This window comes from Myotis myotis, unplaced genomic scaffold (genome assembly GCF_014108235.1).
Source record: "Myotis myotis isolate mMyoMyo1 unplaced genomic scaffold, mMyoMyo1.p scaffold_m19_p_2, whole genome shotgun sequence".
NCBI classification, from domain to species: Eukaryota; Metazoa; Chordata; class Mammalia; order Chiroptera; family Vespertilionidae; genus Myotis; species Myotis myotis.
The window spans coordinates 174,415,215-174,441,249 of NW_023416324.1; the positions used below are offsets into that span (position 1 = coordinate 174,415,215).

The 26,035-nt window shown below is 46.7% G+C and overlaps 1 pseudogene; it reads right to left on the reverse strand.

Moving 5' to 3' along the window:
- Positions 1 to 24,363: 24,363 nt before the first annotated feature.
- Positions 24,364 to 24,844, reverse strand: LOC118675321 (annotated as a pseudogene).
- Positions 24,845 to 26,035: the final 1,191 nt, after the last annotated feature.

Below are 26,035 nucleotides of genomic sequence, written 5' to 3' on the forward strand. Positions count from 1 at the left end.
TTATCCATGTGAGCAGAGAGCATTCTTATCCCACAGGGGACTTCAGTAGTGACAATGTGCTTGTCTGATCTCATTACACAGCCGATACTAAACAGCTTTCACAGTCTCATCGATTTTTCTTAGAACAGTATCATCAGAATTCAGTGTAATTTTTTCCTGTCACCATTCTAATAATCTATCATTCATTGGTAGTTGGAATTTTTCTACAATGTGTTGCTTTACTCTGTTTTGCAAGCGTTTGTACTATTACAGAAAACAGCAACAACTTTACCTTCTACTCAAGGATGTTTTTTAACATTCAGTGTGAATTTTAGTTTTTAAACTTTTTCTTTAAACTTCAGAAATATGATACGCCGTCAACTTTATAAGTGTGGTTTTTTGTAAAAATCTTCACTTTACTTGATGGGGTGACTTTATTTAAAAAGAACTGTGGAGTTGTGTGTTGGCAACACATGTGGGCAGTTATAAAAACAAATTTTCAATGTTCAACAGAATATTGTTGACTCTTTTCCTTTGCATTTGACACTGTCACACAGGCTGAATCAGAATATTTCTATGTAAATGTAGAATCACCATGAAAATGACAGTTAAAGTGCAGAGGAATTTTCTTCATCCAATCATACAAGACAGTTCTTAGCAGTGACTTTTTAAAATGGTGAGCTCTCAAAATGGGAAAGTTTTAAAGAAAACAGTACAATCTTTCCTTGACATATGTTCCTAGGAAATTTGGTACTTACTAAACCTTTCCCCCCAAAAAAACCTCATAACTATGTGTTCATTTGTAAACTGGAATTACAGTTACCTACGGTCAACCTTTGTCCAAAAATATTAAATGGAAAATTCCAGAAATATACAGTTTATAAGTTTTAAATTGAATGCCGTTCTGAGTAGCAAGAGGAATCTTGAGCCATCCCGCTCTGACCCACCCTGGACACAACTCATCCCTTTGTCCAGCACATCCGTGCTATGCATGCTCCCTGCCCGCTAATCACTTAGTTATCTGGAGCAGCGATTTTCAATTGGTGTGTCTGGGCAGGCACATTCTGTGCCACAAGAATTTTAAAACATGAAATACCTATTTAGTCAGGGGCACTGTCCCCTTTTCCCTTCGATTGTCAAATAAAATAATGACAAGAGCCAACACAACAATAGCCATCTGGTGTGAATGAATCAAAATTACACTTATTTTTTTTAAATAAATCTTTATTGTTCAGATTATTACAGTTGTTCCTCTCCCCCCCCCCCATAGCTCCCTTCCACCCAGTTCCCACCCCACCTTCTGCCCTTACCCTGCCCCCCCCCCCACTGTCCTCATCCATAGGTGTACGATTTTTGTCCAGTCTCTTCCCACACCCCCACACCCTTCCCCCGCCCCCTGAGAATTGTCAGTCCGCTCCCTTTCTATGCCCCTGATTCTATTATATTCACCAGTTTACTCTGTTAATCAGATTTTTTATTCACTTGATTTTTAGATTCACTTGTTGATAGATATGTATTTGTTGTTCATAATTTTTATCTTTATCGTTTTCTTCTTCTTCCTCTTCTTAAAGGATACCTTTCAGCATTTCATATAATACTGGTTTAGTGGTGATGAACTCCTTTAGCTTTTTCTTATCTGTGAAGCTCTTTATCTGACCTTCAATTCTGAATGATAGCTTTGCTGGTAAAGTAGTCTTGGTTGTACGTTCTTGGTATTCATCACTTTGAATATTTCTTGCCACTCCCTTCTGGCCTGCAAAGTTTCTGTTGAGAAATCAGCTGACAGTCGTATGGGTATTCCCTTGTAGGTAACTGGGTTTCTTTCTCTTGCTGCTTTTAAGATACTCTCTTTGTCTTTTGCTCTTGGCATTTTAATTATGATGTGTCTTGGTGTAGTTCTCTTTGGATTCCTTTTGTTTGGGGTTCTCTGTGCTTCCTGGACTTGTAAGTCTATTTCTTTCACCAGGCAGGGGAAGTTTTCTGTCATTATTTCTTCAAATAGGTTTTCATTATCTTGCTCTCTCTCTTCTTCTGGCACCCCTATAATTTGGATGTTGGTACGCTTGAAGTTGTCCCAGAGACTCCTTACACTATCTTCATATTTTTGTATTCTTTTTTCTTTTTGCTTTTCCGGTTGGGTATTTTTTGCTTCTTCATATTTCAAAACTTTGTCTTGATTCTTGGGATCCTCTTGTCTGCTGTTGGATCTCTGTATATTATTCTTTATTTCAGTCAGTGTATGCTTAATTTCTAGTTGGTCCTTTTTAATATCCTCGAGGGTCTCACTAAATTTATTGGCGGTTTCTAGAAAGTTCTTGAAAAACCTTAAAAGTGTGGTTTTGAACTCTATATCCTGTAGTTTGCTTTCCTCCATTTCTGTCATTTGTGACCTGTTTCTTTGTCTCCACATTTTTGGTGCTTCCCTGTGTTGATAGAGTGGCTTTCTGTGCTAAGTGTCCTACAGGGCCCAGTGGCTCAGCCTCCCTAATTACCTGAGGTGGACACTCTTGGTGCACCCTTTTGTGGGCTGTGTGCACAGTCTTGTTGTAGTTAAGCCTTGATTGTTGTTGATATCACTGGGAGGAATTGACCTCCAGGCCAATTGTCTGAGAATCAGCTATGTCTACAGTGGGAGAACTTCTGTGCTGAAGACAACCTTGTGGGGCAAGACTTGCTTCAGTGGGGCTTTGGTGCTCACTGAGTCTGCCCCCTGAGTGTGTCCCTTATGGATCTGAGGAGTTGTAATCTGGATGGTCCCACTCTGACCACTGGGTACACTGGCTCTTGGATCTCTAAGGAGGTGCTAATTTAGTGTCTGCCTGAGGCTACCCAGCAGGAGCTATGGAGAGATCTGCAGATTCCTCTTATTTGTTTGGGGTTTGGAGGTTCCCAGATGAGGCCCAGCTGTGAAGCAGTGCAAGCTGCTGTGGGGCCTTGGGCCTTCTTTTGGATGTTCTGGGTCTCTCTGACCCAGCTGCAGTTTGTTAGGTAATTTTAGATCTCAAAGGGCTAGCCCATTCATATGCAAAAGCCTCTGCACACAGCTTGAGTGGGGCGGGGTCTCAGGGAATCAACAGGGTGGAGCAAACAGCTATGGCTGATCCTCAGCCCTGTCCTAAGAGGCCCCCGGGTCTCAGTGTCCCGTCTCAGTGTCTCAAGGTAATTGCTGCAAGCACTTCTGAGAGAAAGCTGCCCTCAAGTTCCGCCTGCTGCCCGACAGTCCAGTTTCTCCCCGTATGAGTCTGGGTCCCCAGAGACTCACCCAGAACTGAAGTTCAAAGCTGTCGGAAGCTTGAGACTCCCTCCTGATTGAAAAAGACACTGGCCTCCTCCATTGCCAGCCCTTGCAGCGTGCGCCTCCATACCTCTGCACTTTACTTCCACACCTCCTCTGAGTCTCAGTGTGCTTTTCTCCTTCCTTCTATTTGTAGAATTTCCACTCAGCCAGCCTTCCTGTGGTTCTGGATGTTGTCTGTTTTGTCTTTTAGTTGTAGTTTTGAAGTGGTTGTGCGAGGCAGCAATTTCAGTGCTTACCTATGCCACCATCTTGGTTTTTCTCAAAATTACACCTATTTTGATTGATTCAAAAATATATTTTTTGAATATATTTTTGATCAGCAAAAATATATCTACATTTGGTGGGCCACAGATTTTTAGTAATTAGTTTATATGTGCCATGAGATGAAAAAGTTGAAAATCGTTGACCTGAAGTTATATTTGAAGTCTGGCACATTATTGGAAGGCCCTTGAAAGGCCCCCAGACCTTCCCATTCATCTTGGTTATCAGAGAGAGAGAGACCACCTCCACATTACAGTCTATTGATGTAATTGCTCTATTTTATTATTAGTTATTGTTGCTAATCTCTTACTGTGCCTAATTTATAAATTAAACTTCATCATAGGTGTGTACATATAGGGAAAAACAGAGTATATGTAGGGTTCAGTGCTGTCTGTGGTTTCAGGCGTCCCCTGGGGGTCTTGGAACATATTCCCTGCAGATAAAGCAACCACTGTAGTCCTGGGCTCAAATAATTATAAGCAGATTTTTCACCTGCATAATTCCAGGTTCAGTTATATTCTAGAACTTTATCATTATAAGTCTTGAGGGACACAGGAGAAATCTTTTATTGTGCTAGTCTCGCCCCACTAAATGACAGCAGCAGTGCCTGTTTATTATGGGGGGAAAAACCACCACCAACAACAAAAAAATTCCAAAGTACCCCTGGCAGCAGTATAGCCCTCCAGAGAACCATTCATTTTTATGAAGCTACAATCACACGTCTGTGGATAACAATCTAAGTTACACCTGATTAAATAAGAATACAGTCGCCGAAACCGGTTTGGCTCAGTGGATAGAGCATTGGCCTGCGGACTGAAAGGTCCCAGGTTCGATTCCGGTCAAGGGCATGTACCTGGGTTGTGGGCACTTCCCCAGTGGGGGATGTGCAGGAGGCAGCTGATCGATGTTTCTCTCTCATCGATGTTTCTAAATCTCTATCTCTCTCCCTTCCTCTCTGTAAAAAATCAATAAAATATATTAAAAAAAAAAAAAAGAATACAGTCACACAAACATAATCAGGACCATTTAAAAACCTTTCTGCGGCTCAGGCCCTTACTTGGAGGTCCTACCCTAATTATATCAAGCATATGAGAATGCACCTTCACCCTACAGTAAATATACTAGTAGCCAAACCAGCTATGTGTCAGGCCCCGTTCTAAGTATTTCACAACACCCTCTGAAGTAGGCGCTATTATTATTCCTAGATGAGAAACAGGCTCAGAGAGGCTCAGTGACTTGCCCAAAAACATAGAGCTGGTACGTGCTGGAGCCCAAATACAAAGGTAGGCCCTCTTATGCCAACATACTATGGCCTGTACAACTGTTGTAGAGTTTCTATTGAAGACTAATTTAAGATATCATTTATGAGTTAGTTGAATTGCAGAGGACTTAACCTTTGTCCGTTTCAGTTGTGAGTTTCCGTTTTGTATTATGAGCCAATCGTTTAACTTGAGGTCTCAAACATTGTGAGGAACTCAAAAGGCCCCCAGGTCTCCGGTACCAAGCTGGCACTGTCTGAAGCCTACATGCAATCAGGGAGACACACGCAGGCACTCGCCTTCTCCTTCTGTTTGTCAGTGTGTGCGTGCATGCGTGTGTGTGTGTGTGTGTGTGTGTGTGTGTATGAACAATGGCAATAGTTAGCTTCTAGAGCACTGTGACCCATGCAATCATCATTTCTAATAGCACCCATCCTGTAGGATGTGTTATTATCTCAATTTATAGATGAGGAAACTGGTGTCAGGATAATTAAGTGACTTACCCAATGTTACACATAGCCCATGACAGCTAATTCAATCCTTTTGTCTTCAGAGCCTCTGCCCCTCCCCTGCCCATGTGGACTCAGTTTGGGCCCTTTGGGACTTTCCTGTCTCTTTCTTAATGTTCCTTCCCCAGAACTTGGCAGGTTTCCAACTGTCCTGCCACCCAGTTCCCATCAGGAAGAGATCACAGCTACTGGTTCTTTCCCTACAGCCCCTGTCATCCCATCCCAGAGCAGGACGAAGCCCTCAGACTCTCACTCTAACGCAGCCACCAGCAGAGGCTGTTCTGGATGGGGAACTCCAGAGGACGACTTTCTCAGTGCCAGACCTTCCTGCTCTCCTTTGCCTGGGCAGTAAAGTCACCATCACTTCTCCTGACCCTGCTCCCTTCGTAGAGACCCCTCCCGCACCACCCTGGAGGCCATGACTGCACCTAGTTGTCCGTTATCCTTGTTGCCTGGACCCAGGAGGACCCAAAGCATGGGGTGGGGTGGGGAGGCAGATGTTTTCAATTGGTCACTCTCTCTTGAGACTGAGACAGACTCAACGGGCCCTTCACCTGGAGGCCTCAGAGAATGAGGCTGAAACAGCCTAATTTGATTGGGCTTGTGATGGAGGACGCTGAGGGGAGGGAGTGAAGACATAGGCACAGAGAACAAACAAGGGAGACCTTGCAGAGCCAGAGAGAGGGGGTGTGCCTGAGCACAAAACAAACAAACAAAAAAGAAACTTGGTCCCTGCCTTTGCAGTCCCCAAATCCTCCTGAGGTCTCCCACCCTTCCTATCCTTAGGCTCTGTGAGAGCTGCCAGCCTTCTTCCAATAAATTCCTTTCTTGAAACCAAAGTTTCTTCCATCGCCTTCTGAGCCCCACCTCAGATCTAGGTGCTGAGCCCCTGGACAGAGCCAAAAAGACCACCAGCTCATTAATCCAGCCTCACCCCCACCCCCACCCCTGATCTGGCAAGTCATGGCACTAAAGTGAGGGCCTGTCACCTGTTCACCTCTGAATCACTTACCCCAGGACCTTACCTGGGGCACTGGCTCACAGCCCCTCCAGTATGCCCCAAGTCTAGCCCTCCTATGGCCCCTGGCCCACTGTGCTATAGCTCAGCCCTGTCCATCAAGTGGCTCCCTGAGGTCCTTTCCACCTTTGGGAATTCCAGACTCTGAAGACTCAGCAGTGACTCAAATGATTCAAAGCCTGTCCTGCCCCACCCACTGGGTGGCACCTCTCAGATCAGAGATTTAGCTACTATTTATCTTAGCTGGACCCACACAATGGGGCATCACCCAGCCAGTAAAGTGATGGCAGCCTGCTGATCTAGGCTGGTAGCCAGACATCTTCATAGGAAACAGTGCAATAAGCACCATGGCTGATCTTCCTTTGGGTTGCTTCTATGACGATAGGAGTTAGAATAATGCTCTTCTGCATTATTTATGAGTTCGTTGAATTGCAGAGGACTTAACCTTTGTCCGTTTCAGTTGTGAGTTTCCGTTTTGTATTATGAGCCAATCGTTTAACTTGAGGACTCAAACATTATTGTGAGGAACTCAAAAGGCCCCCAGGTCCCCGGTACCAAGCTGGCACTGTCTGAAGCCTACATGCAATCAGGGAGACACACGCAGGCACTCGCCTTCTCTCTCCTTCTGTTTGTCAGTGTGCGTGCATGTGTGTACGTGTGTGTATGAACAATGGCAATAGTTAGCTTCTAGAGCACTGTGACCCACGCAATCATCATCTCTAATAGCACCCATCCTGGAGGATGTGTTATTATCTCAATTTATAGATGAGGAAACTGGTGTCAGGATAATTAAGTGACTTACCCAATGGTACACTTAGCCCATGACAGCTATTTTGGGAATTTCTGTGTTCACTGGGAGGGGAATGAGGGAGTTCTGTGGGCACTGGAAATGCTCTCTCTTGATCTGGGGGGTGATCACATAAGTTTATACATATGCAAAAATTTCTCAAGTAGTACCCTTAAGATTAATGTACTTAATTGCTTGTAAATTATACCTCAATTAAAAAGAACAAAAAATTTCATTATGAATTTTTCTCTTCCCCAAGAGTACTGGGGGTGGGTAGGGATTTTTTCACCTTGCTGACCTGTTTTTCCTGAATTCCTGGGTCCCTTTTCCTCCTTCCTGTGCCCAGAGACTTTCCATTCTGGAAGCATGGCTTGGAGTGGAAAGCTACCAACTGGAATGAAAATACTCTTAGTTGAAGAACTCCGGGTTCTGTGCTCCATGTGCCAGTGACCACGTTATTGCCTCTCAGCTCCAAGGCTATTGCTCTGTGAGAATGGAGCTGGACCCTAAAATATTTCTCCTTTGCTGACTGGCCGAACATGAAGCCTCTCAGTAGTGGCAACTGAAAGAACGCTGGAGGAGGAAGGGGCTAACCTTCCAGGTCCCAGCGTGTTCCCTTGGGGCAGCCTCCTGCAGCATGCGACTTCTGCAGCACCTGGCCCAGTGCACACAAGGATGTGATAGACCCAGCAGCCAGCGGCACCGGCACCTCTCCGTGCACAGCTCCCCACCCCACCCCTGCACCCCAGAGAACTGTTTCTCAGTGAGTCCTGCTGGCACAGCGCCCGGGCAGACCTCAGCATCCAGTGGGCCCTGTGCATCCTCTTCAATGAAGTCTGGATCTCAGGCCTGCAGAGGAAGTCCTTCTTCGGGCGTCCTACCCCAGCTCTGGGGGAGTGGATGCTCCAGTATTTATTCAAGTTTTCTCCACCAATTACTAACCGACTTTGCTGTATCCCAATCCCCTGTTGTAGTTCATAATTCTTCATATTAAACTTTCCCTGTTCAAGTCACTGTGTGGTTTCTGTCTCCTGATTGGACCCTGACTGATGCATCCCCCTCGTGGGGTTTAGGTGTGCGGGGTTTGCAAAAAGAGGTAGCAACTGTCTGAGGAGTCATGCACTGAGGCAGAGTCTCTGCTACCAAGTTGCTGTGATCCCAGGTGTCCTAGTCTGTCTGGGCTGCTATAACAAAGCACCATAGACTGGGTGACTTAACAGCAAACATTTCTTTCTCCCAGTTCTGGAGGCTGGAGGTCTGAGATCAGGAGGCCAGCATGGTCAGGTTCTTGGTAAAGCCCTCTTCCTGGTTTTCAGACAAATGTCTTCTCGTTGTGTCTTCATTTGGCAGAAAGAGAGCAAGAGAGCTCTCTGGGGCCTCTTTTATAAGGGCCCTAATCCCATCCTGAGAGCTCCACCCTCATGACCTAGTCACCTCTCCCAGGCCCTACCTCTAAATACTATGACCTCGGGGATTAGGATGTCAGCAGGTGAGTTTTAGAGGGGACACAAGCTTTCAGCCCACACTTTGGGAAAGTCCTTCTTTCTCTCTGGCCTCAGTTTCTCCTGGAGTAAAATGAGGAATGTGTCCCCGTATTCTCTTCTAACTTCACAGAGATACTGAGGAGAAAGTGAAAGCACTGTGAGTTCCTCAGAAGAAAGGTGCTGCTAACATTCCTGCATCTCGGTGTTGTCACTAAAACCATAATGACAGCTTTACTTTAAACACTCAAAAGCCCAGTACCACTGGCTCATGAAACTGACTGTCCTGTCAACCGAGGCCTCTGCATGAATCACCGTGCCTCCCACTGCAGGGAGGGAGGAAATGGGTGGAGGAATGCAAGGAGGCCTAAAGGCTGTTAGAGGTGAGCAGGGGTAGCTGGATCTCTGGGAGGTTCAAGGCAAGGCCAGATTTTAATACCACACTCTGTCTACGCCCTCAGATTAAGCTAATAGTCGGGATTTCCTTAGCATCAAATTGTGGTACTGTTCCCAGCACACATGTGACAGTGACCATTGGTGAAATGTGATGCCCTCATGCAGGATCTCCGCACAGCGCAGCTCTAGGTGGTGCCATGCACGTCATAGTTTTGCAAATGGCACTCCCTGGTGTTGTGCAGTGTTCAGCCTGTGAAGCCACAGGCAGTAGCCCTGCCCAGGTGAGTGAGCCTGAAGCCCTTGCCGTAAGTCCCCTGTGGGTCATCTTCTCCACGGTCCTCAAGAGAAGGACCTCCAAGCAAATGTATGACACACAGAACTCGGGCCAAGCCTCCAGCAGCAACAGAACAATCATACTGATATCTGTCTTACTGTCCTTTGCCACATAAAGGGCAGCAGAACACTTCTCTGATTTCCTTCCCTGCCCATCGTTCTTCCACCAGCACCGCCATTCTCAGGCTTACAAAACTCCTTACCTACTAGCATGGGGTATCACACTTCAGAGCATCATTACTTCAGAGCAAGGAACCCTTCTTATGGCAAAGGAAGTGTGAAATGGACATATGATCATAGGATCTACTGATCTTACTGTGTTCTCCAGCACCCCAGGAACAAGCAGTCTAAGAGAACATTGGAATGGCCTGTTAAAGTCTCATCCGAGGCATGAGCTTGAGGACAGCCCCTGTGGGGTTGAGGTGCATCCTCTAAGACAAGGTATAGGCACTGGCCAGTGCGTGATAGATGGTGTTGTTTCTTCAGGAGCTGTTTGACGTGGGTCCAGGAACCAAGAGTTAGAAGTAGGATTGGCTCTTCCCATCATTACTCATAGTGGCCCACTCTCAGACTTTGTGCTTCTTGTATCAACAGCCTTATCCTCAGTTGTATTAGAAGACCCGGAGGGGTTGGGGGGAGGAGAAAGCATCCTATATAATAAAAGCGTAACATGCAAATCTACTGAACAGTGGCGCCAGGCCAGCCAAGACGCATGCCAGCAGGCAGAGAGAGGGGACGGTGACGGGGTGGGGGGCAGCAGCGGCGACCAGCGGCAGCGGAGGGGTGATGGGGGGGGGGGGGCAGGGCTAGCCATTCACAGGCCGGGACCATTCCCTGATCAGTCCACCAGGTTGCATCCCGCAGATGGAGGCCACCAGTGGTGATGGCAGCAGTGGCTGTGGCAGAGGAAGGCCAGACTGCGGCTTAAGGGGAGCAGGCCTAAGCCACCAAGCCATCAGTCAGACATCCCCTGAGGGCTCCTGGACTGTGAGAGGGCACAGGCTTGGCTGAGGGACCCCCCGCCCCCCTCCCAGTGCACGAATTTTCGTGTACTGGGCCTTTTGTCTAACATAAGGGATCTAGTGAACTTGAAACTATACCTACTAACTGGACTCTGGAATCCTATGCCAATGAACCAATAAGCAAAGATTATTCACTGGGGGTGATGGATGCTGATTGCCATGAAGAACTAGAGGTCCCAGGCCCAGTGATAATGGTGATCAGGTAATTACTACAACCACAGCCCAACAAAAGCAAGGTAGCTAAGGCTCAGATCTGTTGGGATGAAGGTCTCCCCACCAGGCAACCAAGCCACACCAAAGTGCTGGCTGACGGAGAGGAAAATCTATAATGGTGACTGGAGAAGGAGACGATAAATGCCAATTTCAGCTTTGGGGCAGTTGCAGCAATGAGGACACCCTTGTATTACATTCTTACAGAGACTGTAGCTGACCAGCTTCTTGATTGCAACTCTCTGGTGGACTGGGCTTGATAGAAGACAAGAACAAATCTGAGTGATGCAAGGAGCCCCTTTGTGCACCACCTCAAATCATCTTGGCCAAACCTCTTACTCCACCCACTGCTTCGGCAACCGGGTAGGCACAGACTTCAACCAGTTCTTTGCCTGTGCACCCTGTCAGTGCCTTTGCCTTGAGCTCAGTGCTCTATAGGTCTAGTTCTGTCCTATTAGCACTTATATACATTACTAGAGGCCCGGTGCACAAAAATTTGTGCACTCGGGGGGAAGGGGGGGGTCCCTCAGCCCGGCCCGTGCCCTCTTGCAGTCTGGGACCCCTCGGGAGATAACAACCTGCTGGCTTAGGCCTGCTCCCCGGTGGCAGAGGGCAGGCCCAATCCCTAGGTGCAGCCCCTGGTCGGGCTCAGAGCAGGGCCGATTGGGGAGTTGGGGTGCCTTCCCCTGTCATGCACAGAGCAGGGCGGATCGGGAGGTTGTGATGCCACCCTCAGTCATGCTCAGAGCAAGGCCGATTGGGGGTTGGGGCACCACCCCCTGTCACACTCAAGGCAGGGTCGATGGGGAGGTTGCGGCGCCACCCCTTGTCACACACAGAGCAGGGCCCATCAGGGGGTTGGGGAGCTCACTCCTGTCACGAACAGAGCAGGGCCCATCAGGGGGTTGCGGAGCTCCCCCCTGTCACTCACAGAGTAGGTCCGATAGGGGAGTTGGGGCACCGCCCCCTGTCACACACAGAGCAGGGCGGATCAGTGGGTTGGGGCTCCACCCTCTATCACCCACAGAGCAGGGCCGATCAGGGGGTTGGGGCGCCGCCACTCTCACACTCAGGGCAGGGCCGATGGGGAGGTTATGGCTCTACCCTGTCACACATAGAGCAGGGCCTGGGGAGGGGGGGTGCCGCCCCCTGTCACACACAGAGCAGGGCCGATCAGGGTGTTTGGGGGCTGCCCCCTATCACGCTGATCCCAGTGCCAGGAGGCGTATTACCCTTTTACTATATAGGGTAGAGGCCTGGTGCATGGGTGGGGCCGGCTGGTTTGCCCTGAAGGGTGTCCTGGATCAGGGTAGGGGTCCCCACTGGGGTGTCTGGCCAGTCTGGGTGAGGGGCTGAGGGCTGTTTTCAGGCTGGGGGTGACTGAACTCCCAAACGCTCCTTTTTTCCTTTTTTTTTTTTTTTATTCTGGGCCAGCTTTAGCTTGAGGCTTGGCTCCAGCTCTTAGGCCGTCGCTCCTGAAAGTAGGTTTCTGGCCTTTGCTTACAATGTTGCGAATCTGCTGGCTGAAGCCCGGCGGTATTTGTTACAATGTTTCTTAAACTGCCCGCTCAGAGGCCTGCAGCTGCAGGCGGGGAACGTTGGTTTCCTCCGTCACTGAGGCAAGCAAGCCTCATGTTAGTTTCAAGCTGCCTGGCTGCCGGCTGCCATCTTGGCTGACAGTTAATTTGCATATCGCCCTGATTAGCCAATGGGAAGGGTAGCGGTCGTACGCCAATTACCATGTTTCTCTTTTATTAGTGTAGATGTGCAATCTAAAATACAGGGGGATTTAAGGCTTGTGGTGCTAGTCTTTGAGTCTAAGGCTTAGATCAGGGGGGATAGAAGACAAAGGATAAATTCTTCCTCTTTCATCTCTCAAGCACACAGCTTTGAGATGCATTCATGAGACTTATCAGAAGGCTTCTAGCCTGAGGACAGTTATGCATAGCAGTGGTCAACTCCCAAACACATCCTTCTGTCCCTGTTTTACTTGTTCTTCATTCTTGCGTCCTGAGATCACATTCCCAAACAAACTGCCACCTGAAAGACTTTATCTTAGTATCTGCTTTGGAAGAAACCGAGATAAGATGCGTGACCACACCTAATAACTGCAAAGGATGCCACTGGGCAGCTCTGTCCAGTTTTTCTTACTACGGAAAAGGAGGGAGAGGGTGTCGGTGGCCAGCTAGCTGTCTCCACCTCAGCAGGGAAGTGTGAAAACATTTAACAGATGCCCCATCTAAAGAAGTAAAAATAATAAAAGTTTTGATGCTTAAATGGATAAGTAGTAAAACTTCCCTTATCCTAAGAGGAGAAAACATGTCTTTCGCCGTGACCCCAGAGTGGAGAGAGGAGTATTCTAAGGGACAGGTGGCTGGGATATGACCACGCTTAGTGGACAAGAAGGAAAGGATGAGCCATTAAAAGAGAAAAACATAAGAAGTTTGGGAGGGAGGAGGGGCAGATGAACAAAAACAGGTGGTAAGGTTGCTGCTCACAAACGTATAAATTTGGCTATAAACATTATTAGTATGAGAGTAATGACTTGTCTCCCTTCCCTGTCAAAACTATTCCCTCTCTTGACTCAGGGACTCTGCTTTCTTTTCTGTCTCAAAAGAAACTGTTCCTTCTTGTTTAGATTTTTCCCTTCCCTGTGTTGCAGACTCAGATTTCAGAACTTGCTTCAAATATCCCGTCTCCTTCCTCTCTTCATTTTCATGGATTCTTTCTCCTTGTCTGGATTTCCCTCATTCCCCTTCCTTGTCCCTTGCTCCCAAACTGCCAGGCAACAGCCCATTAGCCTCGTCTCTACCTCCTCACCACCTACCCTCAACCCACTACAGCCCCACGTCAGCCCAGTTCCTCAATGGAGACTGTTCCAAAACCACCAGTGACTCCCAGTTGCCAGTCTAAGTAGGGCTTCTTATCTGTCTTGATCCCTTGTCACTCTTGAGCGCTCACTCCCTTACTCTGAAAACTCATTCCTCCTATGTCTTCTTGTCCCTTTTCCTACATTTCTGTCCTCTCCTTCTCATTGGCTCTTACGGTTCCTCCTGCCTTATAAGTATGGGTTCTCCCAAAAGTCCCACCTTCAGCTACAATATAGTTTGCAATTGGATAAACTGGATAACTTCCTCACAGAACTTACCAAAACTGAAAGAATTAAAAATTAAAAACGTAAAAAAAATGAAAGGGCAAGTCATCGCGGGGCCTAGATGGGCCAGCCGCTGGGCCCCATGAGGCACAGCCTGACCACACTGCTGGCGGCCACGGGCACTGACTCCCCAGCCCACGGCGGGAGCCCGGCGCAGGCCACCCGCCCGCCGCCCCCGGACCGGACCCACAAGGCAGCAGTGGCGGCGGGGCGGGGCGTGTGCCCTTGCCCAAGGAGATGGAGGAGGAGGCGATCGCCGGCACCCCCGGGGACGAGACGGAGGATGTGGACTTCCTGTCTGGGCTGGAACTGGTCGATCTGCTGGACCGCCGGCAACCGGACTAGCCCCTGGAGCCCGGGCTCAGCTCGCCCTTGGGGGGGCGAGGACTGCGCCCTCCATCTTGCCCTGGGTCCTCCATTTTTGGGCAGAGCCATGTGCTTGGTGGGGGCTTCTTCCCGGAGGCCCAGGCATCTGCTGGCCACGCCCAGGATTTCTCTGGACTAACCAATGATAATCAAGGGAAGTGCACACCATTAATATGACCACATCCTGTGTAATAAGACCCGACTCATGCCTGGCCAATCGGCGGGGCCCACAGTCCCCTCCCCTGCCCTTACTATAAAACCCACAATCCCATCAGGCCTCCCTCTCTCGCGGCCACTGGGCTTACCGTTGTTGCATTGGTGAGTGTGGTCGGGGAGCCGAACTAGTTCGAAATGAAGGACTCTTTGCTTTTGCATCGGACTCGCTGGCTCCCTGATGGGCTTTTTGAGAACCTTGAAATCTGGGCACAACAAAAAATATATATTAAAAACGTGTAGTATCTTTTTAAGAAACTGTATTTGACATTTAAATTTTCCAATAGTCTAGGCCAGTGGTTGGCAAACTGAAGCTCGGCAAACTGTGACTCGCGAGCCACATGCGGCTCTTTGGCCCCTTGAGTGTGGCTCTTCCACAAAATACCACGTGCGGGCGCGCACGTACAGTGCGATTGAAACTTCGTGGCCACACTCAAGGGGCCAAAGAGTCGCATGTGGCTCGCGAGTTTGACGACCACTGATCTAGGCCATGGCAGAGTAACTAGTACCAGACTAGCTCTCCTGATATAAATAACTATAAAACTAGACAACATGTATAAAGAAATTTTTTTAAGATATTGGGACAACAGTTAGAGAACTATGATCCCTAAGAGGAGAATCACCCAAGGGGGTTCCATGATTATCTGGCTTTCTTTCTGAAGACATTTTCTAGACCACAGTACAGAGAGGTAGAGCCCAACCAGAAAACAATGAGCTCATTGAGCTGAAAGACAGAAATTAGATTTTAGGCCTGCTGAAGCAGCTGGGACTTGTGAGGATGGTATTGGAAATGAGAGAGCTACACAGAAAAAGAGCTTTAGAAATCTGTATAGGAGTTCCCTTAAGTCTTTGACTGGATACGCATGTGAGCATGGACAGATGAGCAAAGCATGACAGAGAACAGCTAGTGAGGAGTTGGGAGCTGCACAGATATTACACGGGACTAACAGCAGGAAACTCAGAAGTTCCAACCAGCCAGAGTGGCTGAACAATGTAAAATTCATTTGAGGCCTCAGAAAGGCCACATCTTAGGAGCAGTGCTATTCTAGCCCTAAAATAAGGAATACTCTAGACCAGTCCTAACAAAGCTTAAAACAAGCTTTGAAGAAAAAAAAATCAAAGTGATTCATCAGCAAATAGATAGCCTGCTAAAACAAACCTCAACATCCTTTACTAGTAAAGGAAAACCATGTAATTCCAACAACATGGCACGTACATGGTACAGCCTACAATTAAAAATCACTAGACAGGCAACAAAGTAGTAAAATGTGATTCAGAATCAGGGGGAAATAGTTAGGAAAAACAAACCCAGACATGATAGAGAAGTTGGAATTAATAGACACAGGCTTTAAAACAGCCATTATAAAAATGTGTACGGATTTAAAGGGAAAAATGAAACATAATGAGTAAACAAATGGAGAAATTCAGTAAATGAATGGAAACTATTAAAAGGGATCAAATGCAAATTTTAGAATTGAAAAGTACAGCATCAGAAATTAAAGTCTTATTGAGTGGCTTAAGGGAAATTAGACACTGTAGGAAAAAATATTGGCTAACTTGAAGGCAGGGCAATAGAACTATGCAAAGTGAATCACAGAGATACATTTTTTTTAATGGCAAAAAAATTAACAGAGACTTAGTGACCTGTAGGACAATATTAAGCTTCTACTATATACATATATAGTTGAAGTCCCAGAAGGAGAGGTGAGAGGCTGTAGCAGGAATAAAATATATTTGAAGAAATAATGGCTGAACCATTTCAGACGTGGGAAAAACAAGTTGATAAAGAAGACAGACAACAGTTGAATGTGTAACCCAAGTTAGTATCACCAATGAAGGGCAAGTGAGCATTGTGTTCCTCTGAAGTGACGCCCTGAAATGGACACAATGTCACTTGAGTAATATCACTGCCCAGGATGTGTAAGCTAAATCCAATATGGAAAGAATTGCTTCCTAATGAGATGGGATCTTAAGTACACAAAATTACGGAGGGAATGTACTTGCCAAAAATGTTTAACCTGTTTAACATTCGCAGATAAATCCAGAGCGTAGAACATTCCACAAGATAGCTACCCTAAGCTCTTCAAAAAGTCAGCACAATGAAAAACTGCCCCAAAAAGTGGTAAAGGGAAACTGTTCTAGGTTAAAAGAGGATAAGAAAACATAACTAACTGTGATATGTGACTCTTGATCCAATCCTGGATTTTACAAAATGCTATTAAAGTAAGTGTGCGGGGAATTAAATATGAACTGAGTATTAGGAGCTATTATTGAGTCAATGTTGTGTTTGGAGTGTAGTAATGATCTTGTGGTAGATAAGAGAATATTGTTATTCTAAATGGATACATATGCTGAAATATTAAGAGTAAAATGTCACAATGTCTGCAATTACTTTCAAATGATTCAGGAAAAAAAATGGAAAGAGAGAAAGAAAGCAAATGTAGCAAAATGTTAATGATTGATGATTCAGGAAAGGATATATTTGTATTTAGTGCACTATTTTTTCAAATTTTAAGTTTGAACATTTTTTTAAATAAAAAGTTGAGAGACCCAATAAATTCAATTTTTAAAAGTTGAGAGAAATATAGAACAGGAAAAATGGCTCAGCCAAGTGTGGCTCAGCAGTTGAGCGTAGACCCAGGAATCAAGAGGTCACTGGTTCAATTCCCAGTCAGGACATATGATCAGGTTGCAGGCTCAATCCCCAGTAGGGGGTGTGCAGGAGGCAGTCGATCAATGGTTCTCTCTCATCGTTGATGTTTCTATCTCTCCCTCCCTCTCTGAAATCAATAAAAATATTTTTTTACAAAATAATAAAACAGGAAAAATGACCTTAGATAAAACTCGGGGAACACGAGAAAACTTAAAAATATACATATAGTGTCTTCAGGGAAATTTGAGAAGCTATTACAAGCATTAAAAAGCCGGAATCCTCTATAATCAGAAAATTCAATGAACAAGACAGCACTCTTAGAAATTAAAAATATGATCACTGAAAAAAATTTCAATAGAAGGATCAGTAGATCTGAAAATAGATCAAAGAGCATTTGAGATCTTGCTTCCTTATGTATGTCATCAGTTTGGCACAAATAAACTCTTATAAAAATTCAAAAATATATATTAAAAAAAGACAACAAAATAGAAAATGTAAGAGAAAAGATAAGAGTTTTAGAGGATCAATCCAGGACTCCAACATATGATTAATAGAAGTCCTAGAAACTGGGGACAGAACTTACTGGGGGTGGGGGGAGGGGTATATGCTCAAAAAATAAAACAAGAAAATTTTCTAGAGATGATGAACATTTGACTTCCATCCAGATCCTAGAAAAAATGAATTGAAAATAATTCCATCAAGGTATATTTACATTGTCATTGTGCAAGTTCACGATGCTAAGGATACAGAGATTATCAAAAGATTCCGGTTTGGCTCAGTGGATAGAGAGTCGGCCTGTGGACTGAAAGGCCCCAGGTTCGATTCTGGTCAAGGACATGTACCTTGGTTGTGGGCACATCCCCAGTAGGAGGTATGCAGGATGCAGCTGATCGATGTTTCTAGCTCTCTATCACTCTCCCTTTCTTTCTGTAAAAAAATCAATAAAATATATATTTTTAAAAGATTCCATGAAAAGTGTTAAAATAGATAAGGGAAACTTCATTTAAAATGAAGTCAAGAAGCCCTAACAGGGAGCCAGACCCCAAACAAGAGGACACACCACCGCAGAAGGAAGGAAGAATTTCTCCTTGTCCTGCAAAACATCTTAATGGTCACCAGAACTGCTTTTGCTGATTGCCTTGGGTTTGAGCTCCTGGTTATAGCCCAGCCAATGAGAAGCTGTCACCCCCTTGAACTCTGCAGACGGCACCTCCCAACTTCCACTGTTGCCCTATAAAAGCATGCTCCCCTCCACTATTTTACAGACTTGCCTGTGGTTTACCATAGTTTGCTTGTCCTGAATTGCAATTCCTCTACTATTCCCAAATAAGCCCCTTTTGCTAGTAAAAAATAGATGGTTCATTTGTTTTTTTAAGGTTAACAAGAGATGTAAGCAAACACTTGGACTTGTCACCTCCAAAGGACCAAGAGTCAAGTAAGGTTCTGAACATTTTTACCAGACTCTTGACTCTGGGAGACCCTGAAGGAGTGCGTCTCATAGCGGGAGGCCCTGGCAACCAGACGCTGGCCTCCCCGCCAGAAGGCCCTTATACTTTGCCCAATACCAGAGTTACTGGCATATCTTTCTTTTTCACTAGAAAGTGAGTTACCTGAGAATAAGAATGCTAACTTATTTATCTTTATATCCCCCTCTCTATTTCTAAAGTCCTACAGGAAAGAGAAAAGGTTCTTTAAATAAGCTCTACTCAGTCTCTATCTCACTGGTCCCTCCTTTCCCGTGTTCTCTCCCCTTCTTTCTCTATTCGCTGTTCAAACCAGAAACATTGATGGAGACCCCAGTGTGCGAGGTGAGGGGTTATCAAATAAAGGCCAGTCCTGGGTTCCGGGAGTTCACAGCTGTGAGGAGAGAGACTCCGTGCAGGCACTCCTGGGACCTTCCTCTCCAAATTACAGCACAGAATCCACATAGACCCACGCAATAGTTTAATGCTAAGTGTTGTAAAACTTTAGTTAAACACGAATTAAATTTTCTGTTTATGTAATTTAAACATTTAACTGGTTTTTACTTATGGAATTCTCTAAAGGGTCAATGGCTCCTGAGGGAAGAAAAGTTTCTTCCTTAGTATTGTTAAAATCAAACGCAAATGAAGACCATGCTTGAAGGTTTCCTGGGCGGACAAAACCAGGTAGTCGTTAATTTAGCTTACTGCCCAGTCACTGTGAAGCACCTTCTCGCTGGGAAGCTGCCTTATAACAGTGTTCCTCGGAGTCTCATTCTACATCTCGGTTTGAGTGCTCCGTGTTTGCAAACTTCTTGGTGTGTACACAATAGGCTTTTACTAATTGCTACTTCATCGGTTATACTTCGACTATCTCTGAACCTTTGACAGTAGAATGCAGGTAGAATCCATATGTACGCTCCACCCCTGTGAGTTGTTCCTTGAAAGGGGACGCCACGGCACGCAGATGACGTCTCGTCAGCACCCCTGGGCCCCAAGATAACAATGGGGAGTGGCCCAGAGAGCCTGAGTGCCTTGGAAGGGTGACTGGGAGCCTGAAACTCTTCACAAACAGTAACCAGATCCGCAACTCCCTCTAGTGGCCGTCAGTGGAAGCTGCGGTGCTCTCAGCCAAGGAAATGCCATAGAGGGATGTAATGTTTTCCCCACACACACCCCTAGACCCTGGACCACCTTTTCCGAGTCTGTCCTGTGGAAGAAGCACAGGCCACCCCAATTTATAGAATTTCCCTGGGTCTGGGTGGCACTTGCGGTGGACTGGACTCTCCTTGGTTGTACCCGATCAGAGCTTTTGCTCAGGGACTGCTCTGTGAAGGCAATTTCTTCCTGCCCAGCCCCTCTGGGCATCAAACCTTGATAATGAAGCTTGAGCTTCAGCACCCTCCCTTGCACAAGTCCCTTCTAAGGCCAAGGCAAACAAGTAAGGTTTTATAAAGTTATTTTTCCTAAAGAGCATCCCACAAATTGTATAAGATTTACACCATCGATGTATAGGCACAAAGTTTGTATCTGAGCCTCAGGGTAACATAGGGACCACTCAGTCCAGAGCTCTCTAAACAGTTATTTGATTCAAATGTCCAGTACCTAACCCCACTTCAACCCCGGAGACCACACAGAGGACGTTGAGAAGGCAGTATGGGCAAGGGTCAAAAACACAGGTTTGTAGTTCATACAGATGTAGGTCTAATCCCACCTCCGTCCTTAGGAATACTACTCGACTGTGCCTCACTTTCTTCCTGAAACATAGAGATGATAGCCCTGACCGATTTGGCTTGGTGGTTGGAGTGTCGGTCCACTGACTGAGGGGTCTTAGGTTCAATTCCCTGTCAAGGGCCTGTACCTCGGTTTCAGGTTTGATACCCAGCCCTGGTTGGGGCATGTGTGGGAGGCAACCGGGGTTGATGTTTCTCTCTCTCTCTATCTCTCTCCCCCTCCCTCCCTTTTATTCTCTCTAAAAAAATAGAGAGAGATGATAATTGTACGTACTCTTCAGGTTGCTGTGAGAATAGAATCAGACAATGCATGGTAAGACTTCTGTTTGATGCTTGACCTGTAAGAGGCACTCCAGGAATAAAGGCTATGGGAAGATTTATAAATAGATACCCCATCCTGGAACTATATATACTAACTTAAATTCAACTCTCTATATTAAGTGGAACCAAATACAGTTGCTAATATTTCACTCTTTTATGACCTGCAAAAACGTTAGTTTCACACTATTCCTTCTTAATAGAACAAATTACTATAATTACATAGGGTGGCTGGGGTACACGTTATTGGTAGGGACCCTCAGTCCCTCTCATGTGTATCTGTGCTTTGCCTGTAGAGGCTGAGAGAGGTAGTTTGATTCCTTGCTCTCTCCTCCCTCCTGGAGCCCTGCTCTATGACCACAAAGACCTCTAATATAAAATAAATGTCATGGAGATGTAATGTACAGCAGGGTGACTATCTACACTAATAAAAGAGAAACATGCAAATGGTGTCACTCCGCTACACCCACCAGCCAATCGGATGAGTATGCAAATTAACCCAACAAAGATGGCGGGAACATCATTGGCACCCAGGTCACTCCAAGGTAGGCCCCGTGTGGGCAATGAGCAGCCTAGGAAGGGCCTGAGCCAGGGGGCTCCTGGGCAGGCCCAAACCTGCGATCGGAACCAAGGGGACCCCTGCCCAAGCCTAAAGCCTGGGCCAGAGGTTTTAGGCCTGGGCAGGGGCCTAGCTGGCAATCGGTGTAAACTACAGAGGAAACACCTTTTCTGACCACTCATTGGCTAAGCTCCCTGTATGCCACTGGTAATATTCTTAGTAACTTGGGTAATAAGAATCCAAAAAGGTGATCTAGGGTTTTCCCAACACACTTCTGGAGGAAAAAACAAAGGTCCACTGCTGGAGGGCTAAGAAATGTCATATCCTGCCCTAGCCGGTTTGGCTCAGTGAATAATACCTCGGCCTGCCGACCACAGGGTCTGGGTTCAATTCTGACCAAGGGCATGTACCTAGGTTGCAGGCTCCTCCCTGGCCGGGGCCCAAGCCAGGGCTCATGCAGGAGGCAACCCATCAAAGTGTCCCTCTCACTTTGATGTTTCTCTCTGTCTTTCCCTTTCTCTTCCACATTCTCTAAAAATCAATGGAAACATATCCTCAGGTGAAGATAAATAATAATAGAGAAAGAAATGTCATATCCTCTGAAAGACACATCTTGAAAATGCCTAAAGAAAGTTGTCATTTTTTCATGGCATAGGGACTGGAGTCCATGTTGATGAAAACACCTTGGTGGCTGCGGTGACTGGCAGTGGCTGCAGCAGCGGGGTGATGGGGCTGGTGCCTTCCCCTGATCAGCCCGGTCGCCTCCCACAAAGGGAGGCCAGACTGCGGCTTAGGCCCGCTCCCCAAGGGGAGCAGGAAGCAGGCCTAAGCCATCAGTAGGACATCCCCTGAGGGCTCCCAGTATGTAAGAGGGGACAGGCTGGGCTGAGGGACCCACCCCACCCCCAGTGCACGAATTTCGTGCACCAGGCCCCTAGTAGTTAATAACGCTGTGTAGCATATTTGAAAGTAGCTAAGAGACTCAATTCTAAAAGTCCTCATCACAAGAAAAAAAAAAATTGTAACTATGAATAGTGACAGATGTTAACCAAACTATCATTTCACAATATATACAAATTTCAAATCGTTACATTGTATACCTGAATCATTACATTGTAACCTCACATAATGTTATATGTCAATTACACCTCAATCTAAACATTTAAGGACTTCCGGTCAAGATGGTGGCATAGGTAAATGTGATACTCGAATCCTCCCACAACCACATGAAAATTACAACTAAACTACAGAATAATCATCATTCAGAACTACCTAGAATATGGCTGAATGGAAGTCCTACAGCTATGGAATTAAAGAAGAAGCCACATGGAGACTTGTAGGAGGGGTGGAGACATGGAACAGGCTGGTGTGGTAGATAAAAACCAAGAGGGATATCTCAGTTGCAGAGGCCCCACCCAAGGCCTCCCAGCCCAGGGTTCCAGAGGCAGAAGAGAAGTCCCCACAACTTCTAGCTGTAAAAACCAGGGAGGATTGTGACTAAGTGAGATGGAGAGCTGCTGGAGGCCCAAGCAGTTCCTCTTAAAGGGCCCATGCATGACTCACTCCCTCTGAGCTCAAGTGCTGGGGGAGCAGCTTGAAAGGAACCAAGGACATATGAAAAGGAACTGAATTGTCTAGCGTCAGGGTGAGAGTTGGAGGGGCAGCTTTCTGCCAGACAAAAGTGTTGGCAGAGGCCATCATTCTTTTACTGAAAACCCTTCCACAGAGCCAGCAAACAGGTGCCATATGTGAGTCTCCATCAACCTGGCTCACACAGTTCCCACCCTGTGATTCCCTGAGACCCCTCCCCACCCAAATTTCAGGCCCACCCAACCTATTTCCAGTGGCTTTTCCATATAAATGGCCTGTTTTGCCTCATGCTTTAGACTTTCCTAAAGTCTCTCAAACAAGCAGCATTTGGCCTCTGTGTGGTACCTCGTACCTCTTATTAAGTGGCCCAAGGCCCAGCACTCATGGCAGCAGCCTTGGTTCTCAGCTTGGCCTCGCCTAGGCACCTTAAAGCCCACTGCAAGTAGCAGCCATCTGCACACCATTTTGTAATTCATGCCAGGTGCCCCCGGGCATGACACAGGTGGTGGCTAACCTTGCACCTCTGGAGGCCCCATAGTCAGTGCACCCAGATTACAACCCTATGACCCCCACAAGTGACCCACTCAAGGGGCAGACTCAGTGAGCACCAAAGCTCCACTAGAGCAAGTCCTGCTCTGTAGGGTGGACTCCTGCACAGTGGCTCCTCCATGGTAGTTGCAGTTGGTCCTCCCAACTGATCAGCCTGGGAATCAATCCCTCCCAGTGACACCAACAGCAATCAAGGTTCAACTACACAGCCTACACAGGTCATACCTGGAGCACCCAGCTTTCAGGACGGGAGAGGTTGCACCCCTGGGCCCTACGGGACACCTACTACACAAGGCCACTCTACCAAGTCTAGGAGATATAGCAGCTCTACCTAATACATAGAAACAAACATAAAGAAGCAGCCAAAATATGGAGACAAAAAAAAAAAAAAAAAAAAAAAAAACATGTCCCAAAAAAGAACAGGAGAAATCTCCAGAAAACAAACTAAATTAAATGAGGCAACAAACAACCAGATACAGAGTTCAAATAATGGTTATAAGGACACAAATTTCAAATCCAGCCTTTATTGCCATGCTTCAGGGGCTGAGGAGGAGGGAGAGGGCTCAACCCTGCTTATCTCTTCCCAGACCCAGAGGCAGCTGGAGGGCAGTCCCTGAAAGTCTTTTTCCAGATGAGGGGCTGAGGGGAAGGGGAGGTTTCTCTGCTGCTTATGCCAGGAGCAGGAAGACCTAGAGCAGAGAGCTGACCTCCAGAGGCCAGGAGACTCTCAGAATTAGGCAGGGACATCTTTTCTTTGTTTTTTCCAGAATCAATCCCAGCAAGACAAAGGATTTTAGTGTTAGTCATTAGCTATCCCTGCTCGCTACGAGTTTTAAGAACTAAAACATTAGCAGCAACCTGAATCTACCTCTGTGTTCCCACCATATTCCATGCTTCTTCAGCTGCCTGGTTGCTGGAAACGGCCCTTGGATTTCTTCCCTCCCCAGGCTTGGGTTTTCGCTAGGAGACTTGGTCGCCCTGTCCCTGCAGGTGGAAGTAGATAGAACTGGCCGCGCTTAAATTTTTTAAAAATTTTTGACCATTTTTTATTGTTTTTCATTTACAGTTGACAGAGGGCCCAGGGTGTATGTGCGGGAGATGTTGGAAGGGTAGATGGGCTTAGGAAACTCTTGGGTTCCCCAAACAGTACTGAGGGCCTGGACGCCCAGGGCCTACTGGCTCCAGGGACTGGAACCCTGAGGTAGGCACCCCCCAGAGTGAGATGCTCATAAAGAGGCCCTGATATCACCCCCTCCCCCTGTTCAGCAATGATGAACAGAAAGTCTGGAGGGAGAAGTGAGGGCAGAGTCTGGGTGGACAGGAGGCTGAGAAGAGCATGAGGGGCTGGGCATTGGGGCAGTGCCATGAGGGGACAGTGGGAGTACTTTAGCTGCTGCTCTGCTGCTCCTGCTCATGGATGAGGCTGGCGATGGGGCTGGTGATGCCTCCTATCAAGGTCCAGTACTCGTCAAAGCTGATGCACCCATCGTGGTTGGTGTCCAAGTCCCGGATGAGCTTGTCAGCCTTTCGATTCCCCGTGTCCGTCAGCATGTGGTTGAGCTCTTGCTGAAGCATCTTTCGGAAGCTGCTCTTGCTGATCTTATTCTTGCCCAGGCTGTACTTAGACACATATTTGTAGAAGTTTTTCCACCAGAACCGCAACCGCCTTCTCCTGCTCTGGGCAGCCGTCCGCCATCTCACTGCCTCACTCCTCGAGGGGCCTGGGCACCATGAGAATCACAGATGAGAAAAGACCCCACAGGCCAAACCTCCTCCCCCACATACACCCTGGGCCCTCTGTCAACTGTAATTGAAAAACAATGAAAAACAATCAAAAATTAAAAAAAAATAATTTAAGCCCGGTCGGTTCTGTCTACTTTCACCTGCAGGGACAGGGGGACCAAGGCTCCTAGCAAAGACCCAAGCCTGGGGAGGGAAAAAATCCAAGTGCTATTTCCAGCAACCAGGCAGCTGAAGAAACATGGAATATGGTGGGAACACAGAGGTAGATTCAGGTTGCTGCTAATGTTTTAGTTCTTAAAACTCGTAGAGAGCAGGGATAGCTAATGACTAACACTAAAATCCTTTGTCTTGCTGAGATTGATATTCTGGGGAAAACAAAGGAAAGACCTGTATCTGGTTGGTGGGGGAAGAAGACAAAGAGTCACCATGAAATGTGGGATGCACCTGATCTCAGCGATGTTGGAGAGCAAGAGACTTGCAACTGAGAGGGAACCTGAAATGGTCAGCCTCCTGGAGTTCACAGAAACTTTCAGGAAGCCTTCAAGCTTCTTCCAGAATGAGGAGGGAAGGTGCACACAAAACTAGGATGTTAGCTGACACATTACACAGATGAAGTCCAGCTAGAGCACCCCTATAGAAATATGCATCCCTTGGTACAATTGGGAAGCCACCCCTTCTACAGGCACGAACTCGTTCTATGAGATGAATCCTCACAACATTTGAAAGTGTGGAGAGGCAGAGAGAAGGCAGGTGAGGCCTGTCATAGATATGGAGAAAGGATCCCAAATTGACCCCATTTTTATGATCCCCACTAGTGAAGCTGCTGCAATCCCACAATGGATGATGTGATCAGAAATGCTGTTATCCGGGATTGGAAAGCTTCAAGAAGCATCGAGAGGTTTTCCAATAGGGCAGGCAAGTTGAACTGTAGTTTGAAGATCTCACTGAACATCACCTAAAGAAGCTGTGTTCCTGAGCATAGAAAACAGGCCCTCAGGGGGCTGATGGGCAAGTGGTTAAGCTAGAAAAGGTGAGCAAGAGAGGGAACGGGAAATGGGAAGGGCCTGGCAGGCTCATCTTAGGATGGCAGACTCCAGATGTTGGAAGACAAAAGATTCCTCATTCTTCAACAGCTGGAACCACA